General features: G+C 34.1%; 1 protein-coding gene across 1 annotated transcript in view; it reads right to left on the minus strand.

Annotated features, from left to right (window-relative positions):
- LOC128999208 (uncharacterized) overlaps nt 1–24957 on the minus strand; it is a 90868-nt gene extending 65911 nt beyond the window's left edge. The window contains exon 1 of the mRNA XM_054425599.1: nt 24914–24957. The gene's annotated coding sequence lies outside the window, so the exon portion shown is untranslated. The remainder of the gene's footprint in view (nt 1–24913) is intronic.
- Nucleotides 24958–25415: the final 458 nt, after the last annotated feature.

Raw genomic sequence — 25415 nt, forward strand, 5'->3', positions numbered from 1 at the left:
CGTTAGAGTTTAATACGGATTTCTCAATGATCAGAACAGTTTTTTGATAAATTTTGGTTTAACATCAAGCATTAATCGTATTTGGGTTATGTCATAGCATAGATAAAACATAAGGGAGTATGTTTTATCTATGGTCATAGTTTGTTTCTCGCTCGATTTGGTGTCTAGCCGAACATTGGTTCTTCTGCTATACAGGGTGGCTGAAAAGTTACTTACCCTTAACTTTTCAACCATTTGATATATTTGAACTGTTTGCGGCAACCTTCCTAGATATGTGGGGCTACAATAATTATTATGGTCAATATTGAAAATTTTGCCCTTAGGGGTAGCAGGGATAGGGGGTAATTTTCAAATAGCGGGTATTATCGAGTTTGGTATCATTTTGCAGGTCTTGACAAAACATAACAATTAACATAAAGAAAATAAAAATCGGACCATTAATAACAAAATGGCAGTTCAATACTACTTTTAATAACCATTGTCTTAATCATTTTTGGCCGCCGTTTTGGTAAGAATGGTCTGATTTCTATTTTCTTTATGTTGATTGTTATGTTTCGTCAAGACCTGTAACATGATACCAAACTCGACTATACTTGCTATTTGAAAATGTTGAGCTACCCCCTACCCCCACTACCCCTAAGGGCAAAATTTTCAAAACTGACCATAATTATTGTAGCTTTTCATATCCAAACAGGTTGCTACAAACCGATTTCAAATATCTCAAAAAGTTAAAAAGTTAAAGGGGGTGCAGGTTAATTTTTTTGCCACGTTCTTGGTTATTTGAATTTGAAACGATTTAGGGCACCATTTTGTTATTAGTGGGCCGATTTTGGTTATCTTTATGTCAAATTTTATTTTTCGTCAAGACCTGTAAAATGATACCAAACTCAACTATAACTTACTTGTCATTTGAAAATGTTGAGCTACCCCCTACCCCCTACCCCTAAGGGCAAAATTTTCAAAATTGACCATAATTATTGTAGCCCCTCATACCTAAGAAGGTTGCCACAAACAGATTTCAAATATCTCAAATGGTTGAAAAGTTAAGGGGGGTGTAAGTTACTTTTCAGCCACCTGTATATTAACATTGATTGGCAAATGTGTGGAGTACAAGAGCAACCATAGTTAGTTTTGTAATAATAAATTATAGGCCTTTGAAGTTTATGTATTGGTATGCTAAAACCTTAATAAATAGCCTGCACTAACGCGGTGAAGAATTAAAATAATAAAATCTCAAACAAAGTCAACATAAGAAAGGAATTATAAAGAACATAAAAAAAGAATTTAAAAGAAGATGGGTGTAAGGAAATAGTTATTTGTGTATCTAGTGAGCAAAGGAAATATGCGCTCGTGTTACACATTATATTTTCCTACAGTCACTATAAAGTATATAGGGCCTAATTAATTAGTCTTTCAAACACTATACAACACGTTTTTAGGTTAGGTTAAACAAACCCAAGCGTTGAACGGAATGGGAAACACTTCACCAGTTGATTGTAGTCATAGTATCTTTAGGTGTTACTTATTTTCAAGAGTGCACGTAGGTACAAACAGTAATAAACAGTATAAATAGAATAAACAAGTAATTTTATAAATTTCTTACTTACGCACCAAGAAGAAAACAGCTCGTATGCTCGTTCATACTTCTTTCTTGACTTTTCAGGGAACAGGTTTAATGAAACATGTTTTGCAGTTTCTGCTACATATTTCTTCTGGTGTTCACATATATATTCACAACCACTGAGCTCATTATTCTCAAACATTATAATTATCTCTTTCAAATATTACACTTTAGGTTATGCTAAAACCAAGCGATGAACGAAAATAGAATATAAACACGAAATGACAATCGTAGTATCAATAGTCAATCAGCTGATCATAGCAGCAGTATATTTAAGTGTTGCCAACCTATTTCCAAGTGTACTCTGATTACGTGCATAATAAAACCACGCTGTTTTGTGTTGTTTGGTTGGAATACTCGTGTGCGCCAAAGTATTAACCGTGCGACAACGTATAAATGGTGCGGCAAAGTAAGTAAATGCAGCAATTAGCAGCTTGCTGTCCTTTAATCAGTGCAAGGAAGCATAAATTGTCGGATGACTGTATTGCGTTAGTTTATCATGTTGATGACTAGCAAGAAATCAATCTTAATTTTATTGAGTACTGTAGTTATTTTAAGATTTGCATGGCATGAATTATTCTAATAATTCAATAATGACAGTTAACTCTATGCACCTAAATGTATACTCTATAAATTAGAGAGTTAATAATTAAAGAATAAATTTTAGATTTAAACTCCTACAGCTAATATAAACATATATATAATGGCCCCGGGTTGGCTATATCAATAGTGGTACCAGTTTTTATATGTTACAGAAGTTAAAACGCGAAACTTCTGTCTTAAGTGGGTTAAGTAAGATAAAACCCCTTAATCAATAGTGGTACAAAATACCAATCGATGTGTAATTACGTATGCAGTTAGTTGTATCATAGATTAAACATACTCCCTTAGGGAGTATGTTTAATCTATGGTTGTATTATATTCATTTTATAAGTGCGTGTGTATAATAAATGCGATACGTAGCGCAAGTTTAAGGAATGAAAGCCGATTAGAAGAATAAATAATGTTTATTAACCTATTTAATTTAAGTCATCGTTAAAAATACAAATAGATAAGTTTTCGCTATGGGAGCGCTTATTTAAAGTATCCTATATTTTTGATAGGCAGACAAGATCGCTTTACGATATAATGTAAACCCTCAAATAAAGACATCGTTGAAAAAGTAGGTTTATTTGACATTGTGCAGGATCTCCGGTCCTAAACACACCAAACGACCCAGTGTTTGTTTATACGAACACACTGCACTGACCGTGTAGATGTAGGTTGAGATAACATGTTCGCGCTGGCGCTAACTTGACGAGTAATCCAGTCAGTGCTGCTCCCTGGTGGCAGTTCCTCGCAACAATTCTCTCTCTCTCTCTCTCTCTCTCCCTCTATCTCTCTCTCTCTCTCTCTCTCTCTCTCTCTCTCTCTCTCTCTCTCTCTCTCTCTCTCTCTTTCAACCCCCTCCCCAACCCTCTCTTTACAGGACGTCTGAGTAATTTGCCCTCCCTTTTACAGCTAGCCTCTGGGATGAGGGTGAGATGATTGTAGTTTTAATTTGGGGCGAGGTTTTCAACTTGGTACCTTTCAAATCGGGGTTAATCATTCCTAAATGGATTTCAATTTACTCATTTTGATGAGGTGTTCGTGTTCTTTGAAGTAATAACGTTCAAGATAAAAAACATAAATGAGTTGGAGTTTGATTGTTGATTTTACCCTGAGGGATATGTTCAAGTGTGATACTATTGGGTATTTCTTAATTAAGCCTGGTTGACATTTTCCCCAACTGATTAACTCGTTTATTCTGAATCTCGACGGCTACATATTTAAATTTTTTCGTAGTTCATGTATTCTTACATTGTGATAATAAGAGGCATTATTTTATTTTAATGTTTACGCTTGATAATCTATCTATATAATCCAATGTATGTTTGTTTGTAAGTATGTTTGTTTGTTTGTTCTTTATGGACTCCAAAACCGCTCGACAGATTGTAATGAAACTTTCAGGCATTATTAGGCATTATTCAAGGATGGTTTGTGTGAAGTTTGGTGCAGATCCGTCAAAAGGGCTCCGCCCCAGTGGCTCTGGAGTTTCTCATGTTAACCTTATGAGTACTCATATTTAAACGGAATTAAAGAATCTTAACAGCTGGTTCAACTAAACAATTTGATTCTGTGATGTTCAATAGCATTAAAAGTCAATAGGTTTACCAACAGCGTGCAGCACTATTATTTTTTTTAAATTTACGACAACAGCTAATTTGCGACCAAAAGGTGAGTGAGCGTAGCGAACGAACTTCAACCTGGAGGTGAGTTAGCGTAGCGAACGAGCTAAACCTGAAGGCAAGTGAGCGCAGCGAACGAGCTAAACCTGAAGGCAAGTGAGCGCAGCGAACGAGCTCCAACCTAAAGGTGAGTAAGCGTAGCAAACGAACGTCCACCAGGACGTGATTGAGCGATGCTAACGAGCTCAACTTGAAAATGAACGAGCATTTGACATAAAACCACATTAGCACAGGACGACGTCTGTCGGGCCAGCTAGTATGCGTATAAAATACCCCCGCCGCAGCAAACCTGCCGTCTAAGCGAATTTCCATTTGGCTGAATTGATTTTCAATTGATCTATTTAAATAACATTCAGGTTTAACGAGTACCTAGGTTTGCTGCTACAAGGAAACTAATAAAGTGTGTGTTTTAAGTAAAATTATTATTGCTTAGTATAAAATAAATATATTTGCCAATTTTGATCAAAAGATATCCATAAACAAGCAAACTACAAAATTTTACAATATTCTCTATAAGAATAACATGGGAATTTTAATTTACCATTTTTTTAGTTTTCTTCGTAACCAATAACCGTACAAAAACACTTTGATATACTGAATTGTTTTTTTTTAAGCTCTTTAAGAAGGTTTGGATAGAAATTGGGAAATTTTGATTTTTGAGGGTCAAAAATGGGAAAAACCAATTTTTACCCCATAAAACCCTGTTCCCACGGTCCGATCATGCTGATAAAAATTTGAACAAATGGAGTTTTTGGCCTCTGGGGACATCAAAATGAAAAAGTAAATCGGTCCCGGGCCTAAGTCTTACTATGAGACCTACGGTAATAGCTACTTCCCTATAGGGAAATTCGCTAACAAGCTGTGTTAAAACCACGATGTTTGATTATACAGCGTTCGGTGTTTAGCCTACTGATTGATTGTAATGGGACGATATGCATTGTTTCATAGGTCCTTATTTGTCATATGCACACACAAGAACCGTGATCTTTAAGTCTTTTAAAAATACTTGAGTTTTCTACCAGCTAGAGCAGCTCTACAATCAATGTAAGATTTAATCAATTTAGACCATGTAAATTCTACTGTACCATTAGGCTAACTATTTTGATGTAACTTTATACTGATTACGGCATTCGGATTAATAGCTTTGTGTATTAATAACAGTCAATATTATGTTAAAATTCATGATCCGACAAATGCGGCTAATGGTAATGTATAACTTTAAAACTTCAATTATTATCCCAGTACGTTTCATAGTTGTTATAATATACAGTAATACTAGTTTATATAGACTATAGATATCGCACTTTGACGACGTCTGAAAGAACTAAAAGAGCTCCACTTTAAAATAATTGTTTCTGAACTATTTTATTAACTTAATATTTAAAGTCTGTATTTAAAAATGTAAGTAGCAAAACGCGATCTATAAGGTAGCATCTTTTATGTCAGAAAGTGATGGGCTACTCGCATCATTACTTTCATGCATAAAAGTGATGGGCTACTCGCATCATTACTTTCATGCCTAAAAGTGATGGGCTACTCGCATCATTACTTTCATGCCTGAAAGTGATGGGCTACTCGCATCATTACTTTCATGCCTGAAAGTGATGGGCTACTCGCATCATTACTTTCATGCCTGAAAGTGATGGGCTACTCGCATCATTACTTTCATGCCTGAAAGTGGTGGGCTACTCGTATCATTACTTTCAAGCCTGAAAGTGATGGGCTACTCGCATAATTACTTTCACGCCTAAAAGTGATGGGCTACTCGCATCATTACTTTCATGCCTGAAAGTGAAGGGCTACTCGCATAATTACTTTCACGCCTAAAAGTGATGGGCTACTCGCATCATTACTTTCATGCCTGAAAGTGAAGGGCTACTCGCATCATTACTTTCATGCCTGAAAGTGATGGGCTACTCGCACCATTACTTTCATGCCAGAAAGTGATGGGCTGTTTGCATCATTACTTTCATGCCTGAAAGTACTCGCATCATTACTTTCATGCCTAAAAGTGATGGGCTACTCGCATCATTACTTTCATGCCTGAAAGTGATGGGCTACTCGCATCATTACTTTCATGCCAGAAAGTGATGGGCTACTCGCATCATTACGGTAACTTTCATGCCAGAAAGTGATGGGCTACTCGCATCATTACTTTCATGCCTGAAAGTGATGGGCTACTCGCATCATTACATTCATACCAGAAAGTGATGGGCTACTCGCATCATTACTTTCATGCCTGAAAGTGATGGGCTACTCGCATCATTACTTCCATGCCTAAAAGTGATGGGCTACTCGCATCATTACTTTCATGCCTGAAAGTGATGGGCTACTCGCATAATTACTTTCACGTCTAAAAGTTATGGGCTACTCGCATCATTACTTTCATGCCTGAAAGTGATGGGCTACTCGCATCATTACTTTCATGCCTGAAAGTGATGGGCTACTCGCATTATTACTTTCATGCCTGAAAGTGATGGGCTACTCGCATCATTACTTTCATGCCTAAAAGTGATGGGCTACTCGCATCATTACTTTCATGCCTGAAAGTGATGGGCTACTCGCATCATTACTTTCATGCCTGAAAGTGATGGGCTACTCGCATCATTACTTTCATGCCTGAAAGTGATGGGCTACTCGCATCATTACATTCATGCCTGAAAGTGATGATGCGAAGGTGAACTAAATACGGTTCACCCAATTTTCAACTATATTACCAATCTTCAGCTTTGTCGGTAGCAGACGTTAGTCTCTTTCAGCAGTCCTTGATTATGTTTTTAATGTTTTCAATGGTCTTGCTAAGGAAACAGCTAGTCACAGTTATAGAAAGATACAGAAATCATATCACTCACAGTAGCTTAAAATACGCCCAGTTGCATATCCATTTCAATTAACGAAAATAGTAATAAATCACATTAGGTCTTTTGCTAAAGGAATTTTGAAGTGGCACATTATTTAGGCTCTATAATATATGCCTATAAATAAAAAAACAATCCAAAAAACTAAAATGTTTGAAGTAGGTCACATCAATATAAAAATAACTCTCTTAGGTCACACAAAGGTTTTCCGTTCATCAACAACAATATTGAACAAATCGCGAAACAATGAGTAAAAGCCTTTTGATTAGGTTGAAGTGTTCTCTGTCAAGTGGTTGCTGGATCAACAGCTGATTGGTGATGGAGGGGAGGGGGGGGGGGGGGTTGTGAGTCTACCGCCTCGAGTACTGTGGGGGAATTAAAGTGGCTGTTGTAGCGGCACCTCTCGCAAAGAGTGCAGCCACGTTTAGTCTAAACGCCACAGCGCTTGAAATGTACCATCTTATGAAATTGCGTCCTGTATTTTTGAGGATGTTATGTGAATTATGTAATTGTGGCTCATTTAAAGATTTTGTGAATGTTAATCATACTTGATGACCACGGATGTATTTTGAAAGGTGAACATTTGGATATCTTCAGAAATAAAAAGAGCAACACACTGGCACAAAGAAATTTATAAGAAATGCACGGATTGTTTTACTTACTAAACATCACTTCTTTTAATCGATGATCTTCGATCGTGAGAAAAGTCAAAAGGATGGTTCGAAAGTAGACCCAGCTGTTCCCGGTCATTGGGTTTTAAATAAAAGATCCTGGCTAATGAAACCGCTGATCTTAGTCAGTAACAAAGCTACACAGATCTTCTCACACCATTCTACACTCACCCTTCACACATATTTGGGTTGAACTACGTACCTAGGTGGCGTTCCCATCTCAATGGTTGATAATAAATTGATAATTGGCATAATGTAGAGAAACTTTTACTTTATGAAACATCATAGTCTACGATTTGTAAGACCTTAATCTTTAAATTTAGTCGTGATACCTTCTTCTCAACTGCAATGTGTGTGAGCTGCTGCTAATGAAAACTCGCAACCTTCCGAGGAATGTTACGAGGTCCAGCTGATTTTCATTGTTTTACAGATGGTTAAATTGAAACATTTTCAAAATAGATGTATTTGCTATACTTTTTAGTTTTTTTTTCAATTCTAAGAGTTTCAATAACATACACACCGGCAACTATCCTGTTCAAGAATTTGAATTTTTGTTTAGAGAATTTTATTTAACTTGGTACCAACATTTAATTACATAAAATGACATTTTCACATGATAAGCTAAATATCTTAGTAAAAATATATATTTTTAATATAGGCATATATAAAACATACTCCAATAGTCCATATGTTGCTTAGTCTATGATATAGAATACTTCAAATGTAATATAACCATTCTTGAATGTCCAAAAAACGTGATTTTGTGGTTGACTAACTCTTGTGTTTTGTATTAAACTATCTAACTACTAATAAGAGTGATTCCATTAATCCTAATTAATCATATATTCTAAGCTTGATACGCACAGTTCCTGGTCAGTGGGTCTCAGTTTTTGAGTTTTGAGTAACGCAAGAACGAGTTACGAGGCGCCACTATCGTCTATACATAATCTACCTATGACAATCACGCGAAATACATATTTATAAAATACATTTCTCAACAAAGTGAACGAATAACCTAACCATTCCTTCTGTTTACTTTTACCCCCGGAACGCGGCAAACCTATTTCCGGGTTTTAACTGTTTCCTTCGTCTGAAGCTAATGTTTTGAGTTTTCAACCCTAAGCTGGGTGAAGAATAATTATTGCTAATCTTTGTAGCGAATAACGATTTTCAATCGCAAACAAAGTTTAAACAGAAATGATTCTAGTAGTAGTTTTTCGCAGAAAGTTTGGTGGTAGAAATGCTGTATATATGTTTCGTAATAACAGCATAGGTCATATTGATCTCAGGTTATTATTGCAATTGTAAGATAGCTTATATTCCAAATCCTTTGTTGAATTGAGCTGTATTGTATAATTTTATAAGGGGCTATGTTTAAAGCTAATAGGAAAAACTAATGCTCAAATGTTGGTCAGTAACAACTGCAGTAAAACCAATCAATTTCAATATAATACGCGCTTTCCTTTATTCCAATGGTGAAACAAAATTGACATGGGTTGAAAATATAAATATTAAAACGCTGGATATAAAAAAACACAATATTCACTTTAAAGTATTTTATTTTTCTTATGAAAAAAAAAAATATAAATAGGAGTAAAAAAAACAAGGAACTAAGGTCATTTTAACGAGTGTTTATTAAACCCGCGTGATTTTGACATCTGGACTATAGTTTTGTTTTGTTGTTTATGTTTAGATCTGATTAATGAATTAAAGTTCAATGAATTGATGAGTAATCGTTGATAAGTGTGATTTTTTTATGGCAACATATGTATTTGATGTTATTTTAAACGATCAGATTTTAAAATTGCAACGGATAAGAACAGTAATGTTAAACAGTGGATTGAACGGCAAAGATATGTAATCAATTACATCGTAATGAATTTTATACTCCCAAAGGGTTATTGAAAATCTTTTGGTTCAAAAGTTAAAATTTGAGGTGACGTGATCGTCCAGTTTTGGTGGCCAATTAGCCCACTTTGTAAATTCCTCCTTTTGTTACCTAATTTAATACATTTACATGGAACTGTTTGACGTGTTTTCGCTGTAAAACACTCTGTAGATAAAATGATTCAACTCTTTTTTAAATCATGTTAGGAATCTAGCAAAAGTTGTAAGCCAATAACTTCACTGATTACCGTCACATTTTAGGTGAAGTGCACAGCCCAACTGACATAGCATCATATGTATTTACACCAACAACTACTAGTAGACAACATATACCCACAGCTGACTGCGGACTCTCAGCTGGTATATTTAGACCTAACAGCTGATTCTTCAGACCCGCAGTTCTGTTTATATTCTCAAATCGTTGACTGTCTGCCAAACAACTTTGATTGTTCTTTTGACCGCATGTGGTTTGTCAGTATCGGTATTCTATTTTATGTCTGTTCCTTTCTCTTGGTGTAATATTTAGACTTTGTCTGTGTGATGGTATGATAAAAGCTGGAAGATGGTTAGATATTTAGTTCCGTTTTGATAGGATTTATCACAATAAATTATACTATTCCTTCCCAGTTTAGATTTTATAATTATAAATAGCTTTCAAATAAAAATAAATTGTGCTGGTATTTGCTAAATTTAATTGCTATGATTTAGTACGTAGTAAAATTAAGTGAAGTATAAAATTGTAATTGGGCCTAGCAAATGACATCGATTTTCTCATTACGCCTAAATGGTTTTTCAATCCCAGGAAACCTTACAAATCACATTCTGTTTGAAAAATAAACAGTGAACATTTTTAAATCATAAAATACGGTGTTTAAAACGCATTAGGCACCTTTATTTATTTATTTTTAAATATTATAGGCTTATATTACAATGTTTTTTCAATCACTATAATTTAAAAGCTGTTTTTGGACTCATAAAATTCAAGGATGATTTCTGGATTTGTATTTCATAAACATGTCGAATGTTATCTCAATTTGTAAGTCGAGTTTGTAAGTTTTGTAGAAGAGTCAACACTCAGCAGTAATACGAGATTCTACGTGACAAGAACATCTCTAGTGACTCTTTAGCATTCCACAAGAAATCAACTTCTTTTTAGTTCCCTAGACAGTTTGTTTTACAAACGATATCTGATTTACATAATTTGATTTCAAAATATCTACATTAACGAATCTAATGAAAATAACTGTATTTACGAAAGGATAATTAAACTTGTCTGCCTATTAAAGTCAAATCATTATTTAAATCGTAATTTAAACAGCGTTGGTGCTATCATGCTTTTTTGAAGAAAACCACTCCCTTACAAGTTACTCATTCTTTTACAAAAACTCCTTTATAAAATTCCACCTCTTTACTAATAAATGGACTCGGCATTTCTCGTACTCCTTACAATAGTTCTGCGTATTTCCATTTAAAATCTCCTCCCCATATAAAGGGGGTTAACATTATTATAATGGTAATATTAGTCAGCAGAGCTTAAGTTAAATTTTGTTCACTAGGCGGTTTGGCATTTTGTTACTGACTCTAACAATGAAGGTTTTACTGTGTTTTATTTATTCATATCTTTGGCAGCTAACAGTTGTATGCATTCAGCATTGATTAATGTTTTCCCCATGCATGATTAATGTAACTGACGTAATTAGTTTGAAACAATTTAACATTGTATTGCATTTGGAACAAACGATTTCATTTAAATTTGAAAACAAACAAACTAAATTGGCTTATTGGTCGAAATTCAAAATTATCTGTTGAAAATAAATTACTTTTATACAAAATTATATTGAAACCTATTTGGATCTACGGTATCCAACTCTGGGGAACCACTTCAAACTCAAACATAGAAATAGTTCAAAGATTTCAATCCAAAACACTAAGAAAAATTTTACAAGCACCTTGGTTTTTCACAAATAAAGTTATTCATCAAGATACGAAATTGCCCTATATTAGAGATGAAATAAAAAAACGAAGCGAAAAATATCAAAGGAAGCCATCCAAATTTCCTGGCAGTTAACCTCCTCGATAATGGTGAAGCTACATATAGGCTTAAAAGAGTGAATCCAATAGACCTTCCAAATAGTTTTAGTTAAACTTTTTGTTTTAAAGTTTTTGTATGTTAGTGCACTTGATGGAGTGTAACTAACCCATGTTAAAATTGCCATGAAATTTAATTATTGTTCTAGTTTGAATAGATTGTAAATAAATACTTGTAAAAAAAACTTTACTTATATTATTTTAATATCATAGCTTATTGCTAAGATTGTTGCTAAGATCATTTCCGGTTGAAATGTACGTAACGATGAAACATAATTGCTCGCAATTAAGCAAATAATACACAGGCAATGTTTCTTAGCCACACAATACTACATAAAAACAAACCATCAATTTAACAAAAAACTTGTTTTACCAATTCCCAGGTAAAAATCACAGAATGAACCAAACACAATTAATGATTCAGTTACATGAATGATCTGAATGATCGCGCGGCACCGGAGCGCTGGAGGCTGGGTAACCTTTGACCCGCAACCTTTTGAAAGGTGCCCATCAACCCCGCCTTGCAGTTGCTTCAGACAGGTCAAAACTTTTCTAACTTCGTTTTATTATTTTGCAGAATAGTGAATTTTGGAAGGTTAAAATGATAGTTGATAAAAACGGCGAATGATGTGAATATTTTTCTACATCGATAACTTGGATGGTGCATAGATAATATAATTTGTAGTTGTACAATGGTTCTCCATAAAGATAAAATGGGAACTTAAAAACCCATTGGGCAGAGCCCTGATAGAATTTCTTGAAAACGTTTCTTATTGCACACCTAGAGGTTGATTGGAACCTCCATGCCGATTCCTGAGTTTTTATGGCTTGAAGTTTTTGAGATATAGTGATCAGTGAGTCAGTGAATGGTATTTGACTTTTATTAGTATATATAGACCTGTTAGACGTACGAGCAAGACACTATTGCATCGAAGTAAAAAAAGTCTGAATTTTTCATTATGTCTGAATCTTAGACAAGGAGAAATACAAGTTACTGAAATATTGCCCTTTTCGATTGTTACCAAGGTTAAGGTATGTGGTACTTAATGTGTGTGTTTTTAATTACATTAGCCTCTACAACAGCTATACATAAACTCTGGCTTTGAGGCAACAAGACAAATGTTTCTGAACCTGGAAGGTGCAACGATTTATTCGTTTTAATAATGGGATAACATTAATCATAATACTTGAAGCTAAATACTATAGTGAGAGAAACTCTTCCAACAATTCACAGAAGTACACATTCAGCTATGAGCTGTATTCAGGCTATGTTGCAGTTACAAGACATTATAAACATGTTAACATAAGAGATTGGGGAGTCCCCATTCGGTGTAGTTGTAATAAAAAGTACGCACTGTATGTTGTATGAACGAGGAGCTAAATTTCATGATGTAACGTTGGCAGCGCGCCAGCTGGCAAGATTTCCCGCCAACAAAACAAGCTTTATCATCAGCTGATGTGGAATGTGTGATTGGTTAAATGCACGATGCGTGTTTTGTTTTTTAATTCATTTTCATTTTCGTTTTAAATTTTGCTACCCACACCCATATAAATAAGTTATTCCTTACGTATTTTGTGTCTGGAGAATAAGTAGTGGATTTTATTGCTGTAACAACCGAGTATGTTTGTCGGAGGAATATAAACACTAATTTTGAGAAGATGGTCTCGGATGGCGTGTCCTAGGACTACTGTTTCTTTGCGCGTTTGCTGATGCGTGTATGCGAGACTGTATGAATGTTTTTTTTATTTGCATGTTTTTTCTCCTTTTTTTCGAGAAATGCACTTAAATTGTTAAATATATTGTGTTTAATTAGTTTAAGTAATCCCATTGTACTATTATTTCTTTATATTTATGAATGTCAGGTTAAGTGTAAAAAGGCTTATGGCCCTAACATTGCCTGAAAAATAAACGATTATCATTTCATTTCATTTCATTAAACACACTATGCAGAGCGAGAATTAGACATTCAGATATTTGTCTTTCACCAACTCCTTATTTCATAGGAAGGACCAATTTGGGAATGCAAATTCAAGACTGTCAAACCCAGTCTCAAAGGCCAAGAAACTTCATGTATATATGTAGACCAGTTAAAATAAGTGTAATATACTTATACATAATATTGTATATTTTTCAGCTTTTATTGTTATTTATGGTTTCTGATGCATACAATGCTGTAGCAACTGTCCGTTTATAATTTTATCCATGCATTGTTATAGTTGTAGATGAAAAAGCTTTGAATTTCAACAAACTTGGTTGAGAGTTATTTTTACTCTACTAGTTGATTATTTAAAATCCCTTTTCATTGTCAATTTGGTGGTGACAAACCGTGAATGGTATGAATGCACGAGCATGTGTACATTGTTTTTGAGTACCGGAAGTAAATAAAATAAATGGATTACTATTTACAAAAAAGTGTAAAGACTTAACATGATTTAAGTTTAGGTATATAGAATAGACTACACAGTGTTTATTTTAAAAATGTAATAAAAAATGTAATTTTCAAAGCTATAATGTTCTATCTGAATATTTTAATAATCTAAGTTTTAAGATTATAACTCATTTCTCTTCGAACTCTTCAATAATTTTTTATAGAAGTTACAATAAGATCAAAATGATAGAGAGTATAGTTTGCCTTTATGTATATTTAAGCAATTTCAATGCCTATTTTAACACTAAAATGAGCCGTTTGCGTTTGGTAGAGAGTTGTTAAATTGGCGCAGACATCTTGTTTACTCACAACCACCATTAAATAAACATTGCATTAACATTGAAATCCTATTTGCTGGTGTGGGTGATCCATTATCAACATATATGTTTACATACATTCATCCAACATTGTTGAATCAGTAGATGCAAAAATGTATTCTTAAGTTCTATATTTATCGTCCAGAATATATATTTGGAACGTGGGATTTCTTTTCATTTTTTGAGAGGTTGGTGGTTTCATTTATCTTGCAAAATTTGCCCGCATATTGTTGTTATTGTTACTGATAAGGTAAGCTGGTTAAAGTACATATAAATGATTTATTATTTATTGCCTAAGATTTTTATCCACCCATTGTGACACTTAGGCATAAAATACAGTAGTTTAATTTACAACAAAACTGTTAAGCATTTCCAAACGATTTCCTTGGCCTATTTTACACCCACAACCCTTTTATTCAAATGACATAATTAAACTGTGTTTTAGAGGATTATTGCGGACATTTTGTATCAATATTAGCAAAAATATCCTAAGTTTCAATTACAGTAAATGAACCTCAAGCACGGAAAAAATCAGTTGTTGTCTTAAACTAACGTAAAGTGTGGTTTACAAAATATTAAATCTCAAAGTTTAAACCGGATATAATTATTTTTCAATATAACAACCACAATTAAACCGAAGACTTTAAATATCAGCTGTGCTTGGACTGTATTCATATTTGGCCACATATTCGCGTTAGACACTGCCCCATATGTTACCACATACACGCTACCTCGGTATGAATATTCATTTATCTCATTGTGTTACTCAACGGATGTATTTTTTGAAAAGCAATAATGACTTTTTGAAAATATTGTCCTTGGTCTGGGTGGCTAAACACTGTAGGCCGTAAATGCTTTCAGCTTTTAATAGTCACTGTTCTGAAACTAAGAATGGTTTGTTAGCTGAAAACTTGAACGTTAAACTGCTAATCGAATATTAAAGCATAATATCTATATTAATACTGGCCTGGACAATCATATAAGACACAAACGATCCAAGTAAAAATCATAAAAAAATATTGGCAATTTTACGATGACATGTACTACGTTAAAGGTAGATTAGTCCTATACGAGAGCTCACCCCGTGGCCGAAAACTCGACCAAAAGGATCTTTAAAAGATTAAATAAAGGAATAGTAAGGGGAAATATATACATACCTTTCATGTAAATCGGTCCAATAGAACTCATCTCACTCTTAATAGAGTTAAAATTTTACCCCATGTTAAATTGTCAATAGAGATTTTAATTTCCGTTTTTATAACATTTGGTCACGTAATATTTGAAATCGAAGCAAAATAGGTAAATATACAGACAATTGCCTTTAATTTGGTACTGACCACTTGTAAATCGGTCCAGTCGTATGGTCAGGGTGGCTGTCGTAAGCTTTAAAATTAGCCCCATGTTAAATCTCTATAAGAAAAGTATATTTTTATATTGGTTCCTAGAGGTCGCCCCGTGGTCAAAAACTCGACCAAAAGTATGTGTATTGTGCAAACTTCCCTATTTTCAACACTCGCTGTAAATAAAACATGTGATTGGAATTTATTTGATTTGTTTTGATTTTCTGTTTATATTTTGTTGTTATTTCGTCACCAACATGGCAACTCATAGGGCCCATGTTAATTTTTAAAAATTTAAAATAAATTTTTTGTGCTTATTTTTGAGACTATTTTAATTTATAAAGGGATTCTGCACATCTACAGGAAAATATCTTTCATTTGGTACCAACCTCGTGTAATTCGGTCCATTAGTATGGCCAGGCAAAGTAGTCACAAGTTAGTATGTTACAAGTTTTGCAAAAGCTTTTTAGTATATAAGATTAGCCTCATCTAAATATTTTTATATACATTTTTAAAAACATGTTTATCCATTTTAATATAGGTAACTGTTTATATTGAAATGTATCCACTTATACCACACAACAAATAGTCCCCCTACCAATTAAATGAAGGCGGACTACTATCGTACCTAAGAACAAACGTGTAACCAGTCCCTAGACTACTCTTTGGTAGTCCGAGGAGGAATTTAAAGTTCGTTCTACTATAACAGCTCTTCACGAAATACACATGGACGTGTATAGTACGTCATTCAATGTCCTACTAAAACTATAGTTTTTAAAACATGACATACCAAAACATCTTGACCTGTTAAGTCCATATGATATCCGAATTACGACTGCTATTAGGCTGAAACGTATGGAGGTGAAAATTTGTTTATAATAATTTCAAACTCGATTAACAAAACTACAGCAAAAATTAAAAAGGTATATGAAACAAACATTGTTGATTTGCTTTGCCTGGTAGCTTCTACACAATTTAGTAAGCTTGCATATCTTGGGAGTACTTAAGTGCGAAAAGACCAAACGGCAGCAAACATTTATCAAAATCCAAAAACCATAAGGATAACTCATTGTATTTAATAGTTCCATAAGGAAGAGCATAAAATAGTTATAACATGGCAAAATAAGCGATACGAAGAAGCAAGGCGTAAGGTCGGATAAGGCGGGTGATTTGTCAAAATGAAAGATCGTTCTGTCAAGATGTGTAGAGACCAGCGAAGTCCGGCTATAAATAAGGCTAATAAATGTTACTGGATACTGCAAATGTAGGAGGAAATGTTAGTAAACGTGTTGACAATGTTGGTACACCTGCCGACACCAGGTGGAAATGGATAGGTTGAATTGTTACACCAGCTGGCGATGTTTGTGATAAGTTGTTACTTGTAAAGTACATGATTAAGATGAATAAATAATTCTGCTCTCGATACTTGAAATAAGGTGACAAGCCTAAAAGGTGATGTTTGTGCTATGTTGTTACACGTGGCTACAATCACATTGTACGCCTGCTGTCAATATTTGAGGTACCTATATTGGTACGACTGAAGGTGATGTTTGTTAAGTTTCAAAAAGTTACACCAAGTGAAGATTACTAAAATAAGTTGGTAAACGTACCATCGATACTTGAGATAGGGTGGCATGCGTACAAGAGGTTTTTGGGATGAATTTAAAGACATTATATTGGAAAAGTGCTGGTACTCTTAAAGGGTGCCAACAAATAGTCGACATAGGTTGGCACACCTGGTATGGAAAGTTGGATGTTCAGTGCATCTAACAAATTTATTTAAACGACTAATGCATTTAAAACGAACAGATGCATAGTGGCATTTAGGAGCACTCCCAAATTGCTAAGGGTATAATTAAATATAGCTAGGGTCTCATTGCCATTTCTTAGACTTAATCTGCTGTTAAAAATACACCGTCGCTATTTCACCCTTTAACAAACATATTTAGCAAACAATATAAAATTTAATTTATCTTTACATTCATTATACATATTGAGTGTATTATACATAATGGTATTATACATTATTATATTATGTATAATGGATTTATTATACATTATGTATAATGGATTACCATTATACATAATGGTGTATCCAAACAAGCCGACTAGGACCATAGAGATCGATGACTATGATACGGACTCTAGTATAAAAGATGTTGTGGTTTTTTTAATACAAAATCTCCACTTTTTATTCAAATCTCAATAATGTTTGGAGGGGTAGTGTTTAAACCTGCGTTTCAGCATTTTTAATATTCTTAAAGATCGGTTTAACTAAAAATTTAAACGGTAGATAACTGTAATACAGTAGCAATTTCATGACAAAAACGTGTTTCAATCTTCCAGTTTTAACATGAATGATTAAGAACAGGGTTTTGAAGCAATGTTTCTTCAACAATCCAGTACAAACACACTTTCAAAACAACTTTTGATTACCACCATTAAACATTTATTTTGCGACGGGTCTTTTGGAGGAAATAATGATAACAGTTTATATCAAATAACTTAAGATAAGAAGGGCAATAGTAGGATTTACAGCACCCCGACTAAGACATGTTTAGCCTAGGTAGTTCTGGTTCAGGCCCCTGAGGGGAATCCGTAAATTATTCACGGACATACTGAGCCTTGGGGCTCCGGTCTTGTAGATCGCAAATTAAATTTCCCAGAAAGGAAAAAATGTCTCTCAAGCCCTTATTTTTGTCTTGCCAGGGTCAGATATCACCGAATAAAAGTTCGTTTTAGTCATATATTTTGTTGGCATACAGATCAGATCGATAGATCGATTAGCTACTGCATTAATTAAACGTTTATTGGAAACGAATTTTACCAACGAAATTATATTTTTAACAATTAATATGTTCTGCAATTATTAACAATGGATTTTCAATATTTTATTAAATAGTAAGATGGTAAGACAACTATATAAACGGTCATTATATAATCGGGGTTTTCCGTTTGATATGAACTATGTATAGACAAACTTTATTACACAAGACAACTACTAATTAACTAACATTAATACTTAAATACTTTAAGTGAAATTGCGACCATACGAAGGTAGGTATTTTAAGCCAAGTATGAATGAAGATGAGTGGCGCGATCTAGTCTTGTTAAAAACCCACTTTTAATCAAACAACTGAACGGTTTGATAGCAAATTTAACTTTAAACATGCAAAAGGTAAAGGGAAAATGCAAATCACTTCAAAATTCATGATTTAGCCCCTGAACTGTTTATTAGACTAATATGATCAGGTAGGTACATACCTTTACGTCAACAGTTCAATTTTGTAGTGAATAAACTCACAACATGTTTCTGCCTCCGTACCGCGACCGGTAATAGTAGGCCTACTCTATTTGTTAAATGTTTTCGTGCGTAATGTGTGTGTATTTATTTAAATGTTTCTTGACGACTCCATCATGGATGAAGACAAAGCATTCTTGCTAGGATACCACCTGATGATGCCTGAATAGGCGAAACATGTTGTGAGTTTATTCACTACAAAATTGAACTGTTGACGTAAAGGTATGTACCTGATCATATTAAATCACTTCAATAGTTTAATGTAGACAAATACGTAAAACTATCACTAGTAAGAAGTAGTAGCCAATGGCTGTATGCTGTAACTGAAATGTCGATAACAGGTGGTTTCTACTTGAGTAGCAATGAATTTAATGTAGTCGTAGGTCTTGTGCATTAAAAAACAGTTAAATACAAACTATAAATCAATGATTTGCCTAGGTTGTAGAGCACAAAAAAGTTTAGTAAATAAGTTGGTCGAACGTAAGAGGCAACACTTGTAAGCAATGATAAAATAGTTCATTTACACGCTAAGGCAGCATAAGTAGGTAACACCCACGAATACTTGAACAGAACCGGTATGGATCACAAAAATAAACAAATGACGTTGCTGGCCCGAATCATATACTAATAACATTAACATATTATTTCATCAATTCCATTTAAGCAATGTTAAATAATGTTTATTTTTGGGCCGGCATCGTCATTTTTTATGTTTATAATCCATACCGGCTCTGTTCAAGTATTCGTTGTAACACCCAGAAACACGACGAAATAAAGTTGGTAGAATGTAAATACAAGATAATTTTATGTATTGCAGTGTGAATCGTAAGTAAGTAGGGCGCCAATATCGCATGCGGGAAATATCAACGTTACAGTTGGTATGCATGCGGTCATGACATTTATAATGGAGAGGATAATCGCTTGGTTATGTGGTCGGAAACCAGCGGCGACTGTACGGCATTAATATCGCGGAGGGAATGATTATGTTATGCAGTTGGCAACACACCAACTGGCCCCTGGCTGATCAGGTGTGCCAGCACATTGTTTGATGACATAAAAGTACCCCATGTAATGATTTAGTTCCCAAGAATGAAGTGAAAGTGAAAGTGGTCTTATTTTAAGGAACGCGTGAGACAACTTTATTAGTGTCTTCATTGTATATGAAATTTGATTTGTTCATTTGAGTCAACGGTTTGAAAAGATATTGGTAAATATTTTGTACAAAGTATAATATTTATAAACGAAAAATATACACATAATCGCCATAATTCCTTGCTTAAAAACCTTGAAAACCTATAACCTCGAGAAATAATGTACAATGTGCAAAACAGTAACAATGAATGATATTCTTCTATACCTCTATGAACTTAATATAAAGATCCACGATAAACCAATGTATTTCATTGAAAATTTGTTGTTTTAACCTAATTTTTATCTTAAACAAATATTATCTTTCAAAAGTAAAAGGGTATTGCTCTATTGGTTTGTCTCGGAAACAAGTTTTGAACCCTATTAAAATGCACAACTTGCACACAGGTTTCCCTAGACAATATTACGATTACTATTTTTTTACAACCAATCCAGATAGTGACGCGATTTAGCGTATTTAATAAATGAAGGATGAGTCTAAATGGAGTGAGAAACCGAGGATGGAGAGATCGCTTTGTTACTGACTAAGACCAGCTGTTTGTTTAGCTAGAGCCATTTATTGAAAGCACAATCATCAAGTACAGCTGGGTTCTAGTTTTGAACAATTAAAAGGCTTCAGACATTTCACCGGAAACTTAACCTGAACTGTGACATAATGACATTTTTTAGATGGGATTTTCCTACTGTATGTTTTAACCTACGTTTCAGGAGGTAAGGAAACTTTTCACATTTTAAGGTAATTTTATATTCTTAAAATTTTTGATTATATTGAGTGAGCACCATCCGAACTATAGTGTGGAAAAGTAAAAAGTACATATCTTGAACAAGGATTATCAATCAACAAACGACCAATGAAACCTAGCATAACTGTGAGATGCGCCTACATAACGGAAACTGCAATGTAGGTGCAGCACTTATGTTGCCTACGGCGCGGCGCTTTCAGGAAATATTTTTAAACTTTATGTGACCACATAACTTTAAATTTATATTGTTCGTTATCACACATGAAATCAATTTAAAATTGTATGATTGTAACAAAACGTGAATTTCAATACAAGAGACAAATAATTTCTTGATAAAACTGCACTCCGTAAAACTTTACCTGTTTCAGCTTAAATTTATGAAATCATTTTATTATGGCGTTAACAAAAATTGTATGGTTTTGATTAATTTTCTCATGAGCATACAATACGTGATAACCTGCAATAAAATAAATTAATTATTGTTTTTCATAAAGATATATATGGTTAATAGAAAATACATTGCGCTTACCTGAAAAGCGTCGATCTTCATGCGATTCTCCTTGATGCTGGTTGAAATGATAAAACAACGGTAAACTTCATTTTCCCTAATTCCTAAGTTTCCTAGTTTTGGTCTTCAAATTTTCAAAAACATAATGTTTTGTAATGAATTTGTTACTTCGTAGCTAAGAGCAGGTGGTATAATACGTATAAGTATTTACAAAAACAAAATACAGTATACAGTAAAAAGGGAAAATGTTTTGAACATGCCGATAACCTATGTAAATATATTAAAAACTATGAATATATCCCTTTACTTTAAGTCATTTGATTACTATGTATATTGAATCTTTGACATATTGCAGGATAATAGCATAACACACGAGGTATAGCACAAGCCTACCAACACTTAACAAACAAGCTCATGCTAAATTGCATTTCATTCTGATAATTGAATTATTATTCAGACACTTATAAGGGATTGGTCAGAAACAGCCAAATTACCACGGGTAACAATTAGTGATAAAATCATGCTTATACCATTTTTTTTTACTGTGATTTTAAATGAAAATTCAATTTCTTCATAAATGACCTTCAATACAGGATAAAATATAATAATAGTTTCCTTCATGTAAAGGTCCACCCTTTCATTGAGTTTTGTTTTAGATTCAATCTAAAATAGCAAAATTGAAAAAAAAATTAAACGTATAAAGCATAAACACTATATTCTTTACTTTACATTTCAAAGCATAAAGTGCGATTTACAAGGCAAAAAATTGAGTGTCGTAAGTTTTTTGTGGTTTAAATAGTTGGAGTAAGCTAAATTACAGGAACCTACAGTATAAGGTAGTTTGACCACTGTTTATACATCTCAGCTGATTCCATTCATACACTACTGCGATGCCGAAGAACATGCACCATTTAACAGTATGTTATCGAATTGAATTTTTGAAATTTTTTGATAGGGAACATTTTGTTAACTCTTTTTTCTGTAACTCATCTAGCTTCGCAAGCTTCTATTAGTAATGAGTTAGTTTTATAAATCTTTTTTTCATGAACTCTTAATTATTTTTGTTGTTGAGCGTTTCCTATTTTAGGCACGATTACTTTTATGTAGAAACTATTGTTGATTTAATTTCTTATGACAATATAAAGCAACATTTAGTTAACAGGTTTAACATCCTAATTATCACTATGATCAAAGATGAAGGGTGAGGAAAAGACCTTTAAGTTATAACAATAGTTATTTGTGCAACTAGTGAGAAAAGTGAGCAATTGACTCACTCGAGAGAAATCCTTACTCACGAGCCGTAGGCGAGTGAGGAATGGTTTCTCGAGTGAGGCAATTGTACTTTGAACTCGAGTTGCACATTATACTTTTCCTACGGTTACCATAAAACAAATAAATTGGGGAAGAAACATAACCTATTTTAACACAGAAGTGAACTTTTAATATAACATTTAATGTGAAGTGACAAATACAACAGTACAACAGCTGACCAGCTGATTTACAGCCAGTGCTGCCAACGTATTTCGCGCGCATACGACGTTGCCTTCGTGTTACGGGCTCACTATTTCGTGCCTTCACGTTGCAAATCTGGAGTGAGACAAAGTAATTAGAGTGAGACAATATTAACATTGTCTCACTGATGAGCGAATTGGCCACTTTGCTTTCTCAAATCAGTGAGAGAACATGTACATTGTTAGGTAACTGTAGGAAAACACATGTTTGTTATGTTCATATAACTGTTAAAAGAATATGTGGAGATGTTGCTGCTAGCAATTTTGAAATTTTTGCTCATAATTTTAGTTAGTATTGAACTACCAAGACAGAAACGTTTCATCTCCCACTGAATAGTTAACCATCGCTACATTAACAACATTATAATAGGTATCCGTTCGAATTTTATGGTAAAACCGAAGATTTTAATCGGAGGTGTATCAGTTAGATGGATGTTCACAATAGTAGTCAATTGTTAGTACGAGAGAGTATGTTTTGAAGCGCTTTTGACAAAAATTAGGTTAACTAACAAAAGGAAGGGATTGTCTATTAAATTAAAATACTAAAAACTATATTAAATTATAAAATCTATAATACCAAAGAAATGATAAAAAAAAAAATTGAAAAGATTTCTGCATTTTTAGCGGATGAAACTAATGGCATAGTTGTCTCAGTCGGACTTTGATTTGATTGCCAGTAATAGGTTTACATAGTTTGACCTACTTTATTTTATTTCGATCAACTAAATTCTTCAATCATAACTTGTATTTTAGAAATTGTATTCCTGTTATTTGCATTTTAAAAAGGCATTATTTTTAGAGTGAACCTGAAGTAATATAGCAGTGAATCATTGTGTAAGATATTCATAACACTTTTAAGGGAAGGTGTCGAATGAATAATGTATGACGAATTTGTTGCCACTTCTAAACATGGACCAAGTGGATATACGAAAGAAAAACAACTTGTTGCATTTACTCGGACTCGGTGATAAAAATTGCATTTATTGACATCTAACTAATCTTCTTTAAGTATAATTAATATTTCCATCGAAATAGAATTAAGGAATTTTAATAAACAAGCTTATCTAAAGAAATTATGAATAATCTAGATTCCTTTGAAGATGATGTGTTTTTAATTGTGCCAATGACAATTCTGATATATTCCTTGTAACTGTTGGTGTTTCAGAATAATTGGTTAAGTAAAAGATTGAGCATTTTACTAAAACTCGTAAACTATTTAAGTACTTCGTCAAACATGTGGTTTTCCATCTTCCTCCGAGTACTAAGCATGCATTATTATACGAATCAGATGCTAAATATAGCAAAAAGAAATAAAGAGGTTTTACCTTTGTATGAGAAGAGCTGTTTTTTTTTTTTTTTTAGGAGTAAACTAATTAAGAATAGTCAGATACTGCATGACATAAATAATGTAAAGTGTATAACAAGTTAAATAAGTCCGACACGTAAATTACCTTAACAGCTCGTTGTACATGCTATGTTATAAGGCAAATGAAAAATACAGCGAATGACATTTGCCAGAGCGGGGAGAAAAGACAGTAGTTACATTTACCCAACATTGGGTTGCGAGTAGGTGCTAAGGTAGGTAGAAGAATGATACAGAAGTGGAAACTGGAGATGTGCAATAAATATTGAAATGATATTTAATGATGGTCAAATGGTGTAGTTTTGGATGCTAAAAGAAAAATAATTGTACAAACACAAGTTATTTTGAAGATTTGACATCGCAGAAGTATTGAGTCAGATAGTCCGGGAAACCTTTGGAAGGGTAAGCTGCATAGATCATGCTCGAGACTGCCAAGTTAAGAAGTCAATATTATTGATATAGTATAGAGAAACTGTAATAGAAAACTAGCTTCTGAAGTAAACGCTACAGTGTGTAATATAGAGCTAAACGTGTATTTTGTACGTTTTAAATCTCTGTAGGATTTATGATACTCTAATAATGACATCGAGGAAAGAATAAAAGTTGTATTTGAACAGTACGCAAAAGATATAGAAGGATGCTACAATGACAACATCGAAAGAAGAGGAGAATTTGCATTTGAACTGCGTAGAAACTACACAAATAACTCAGAATGCACACAGATTGTCAGAGAGATGCGACACCAGGATGTATACAATCACAACAGCTCAGCCACGGCGCTAAGGTGCTAGGTGCTAGGTGCTGTAGTGGGTACTACAGTCGCCAAGGTGCTATAGCGGGTGCTAAGGCGTGGGGCTTACTGAGGAAGACGGTGTCCCTGTATGAGGCGCCTGATAAAAGCAACTGCAACACAAGCCCTGGACGACGCTCCAGCATACACGCACCTGAAACAACAACAACCATCGTTAAACAAAAGAGATACGACAACAGCAACACAACTGCAACGTATGAGGCGCCTGATAAAAGCAACTGCAACACAAGCCCTGGACGACGCTCCAGCATACACGCACCTGAAACAACAACAACCATCGTTAAACAAAAGAGATACGACAACAGCAACACAACTGCAACGTATGAGGCGCCTGATAAAAGCAACTGCAACACAAGCCCTGGACGACGCTCCAGCATACACGCACCTGAAACAACAACAACCCTCGTTAAACAAAAGAGATACGACAACAGCAACACAACTGCAACGTATGAGGCGCCTGATAAAAGCAACTGCAACACAAGCCCTGGACGACGCTCCAGCATACACGCACCTGAAACAACAACAACCCTCGTTAAACAAAAGAGATACGA

The sequence above is a fragment of the Macrosteles quadrilineatus genome, unplaced genomic scaffold, assembly GCF_028750875.1.
Source record: "Macrosteles quadrilineatus isolate MER2022 unplaced genomic scaffold, UCM_ALF_1.0 Scaffold_8__2_contigs__length_117827958, whole genome shotgun sequence".
Lineage (NCBI taxonomy): Eukaryota > Metazoa > Arthropoda > Insecta > Hemiptera > Cicadellidae > Macrosteles > Macrosteles quadrilineatus.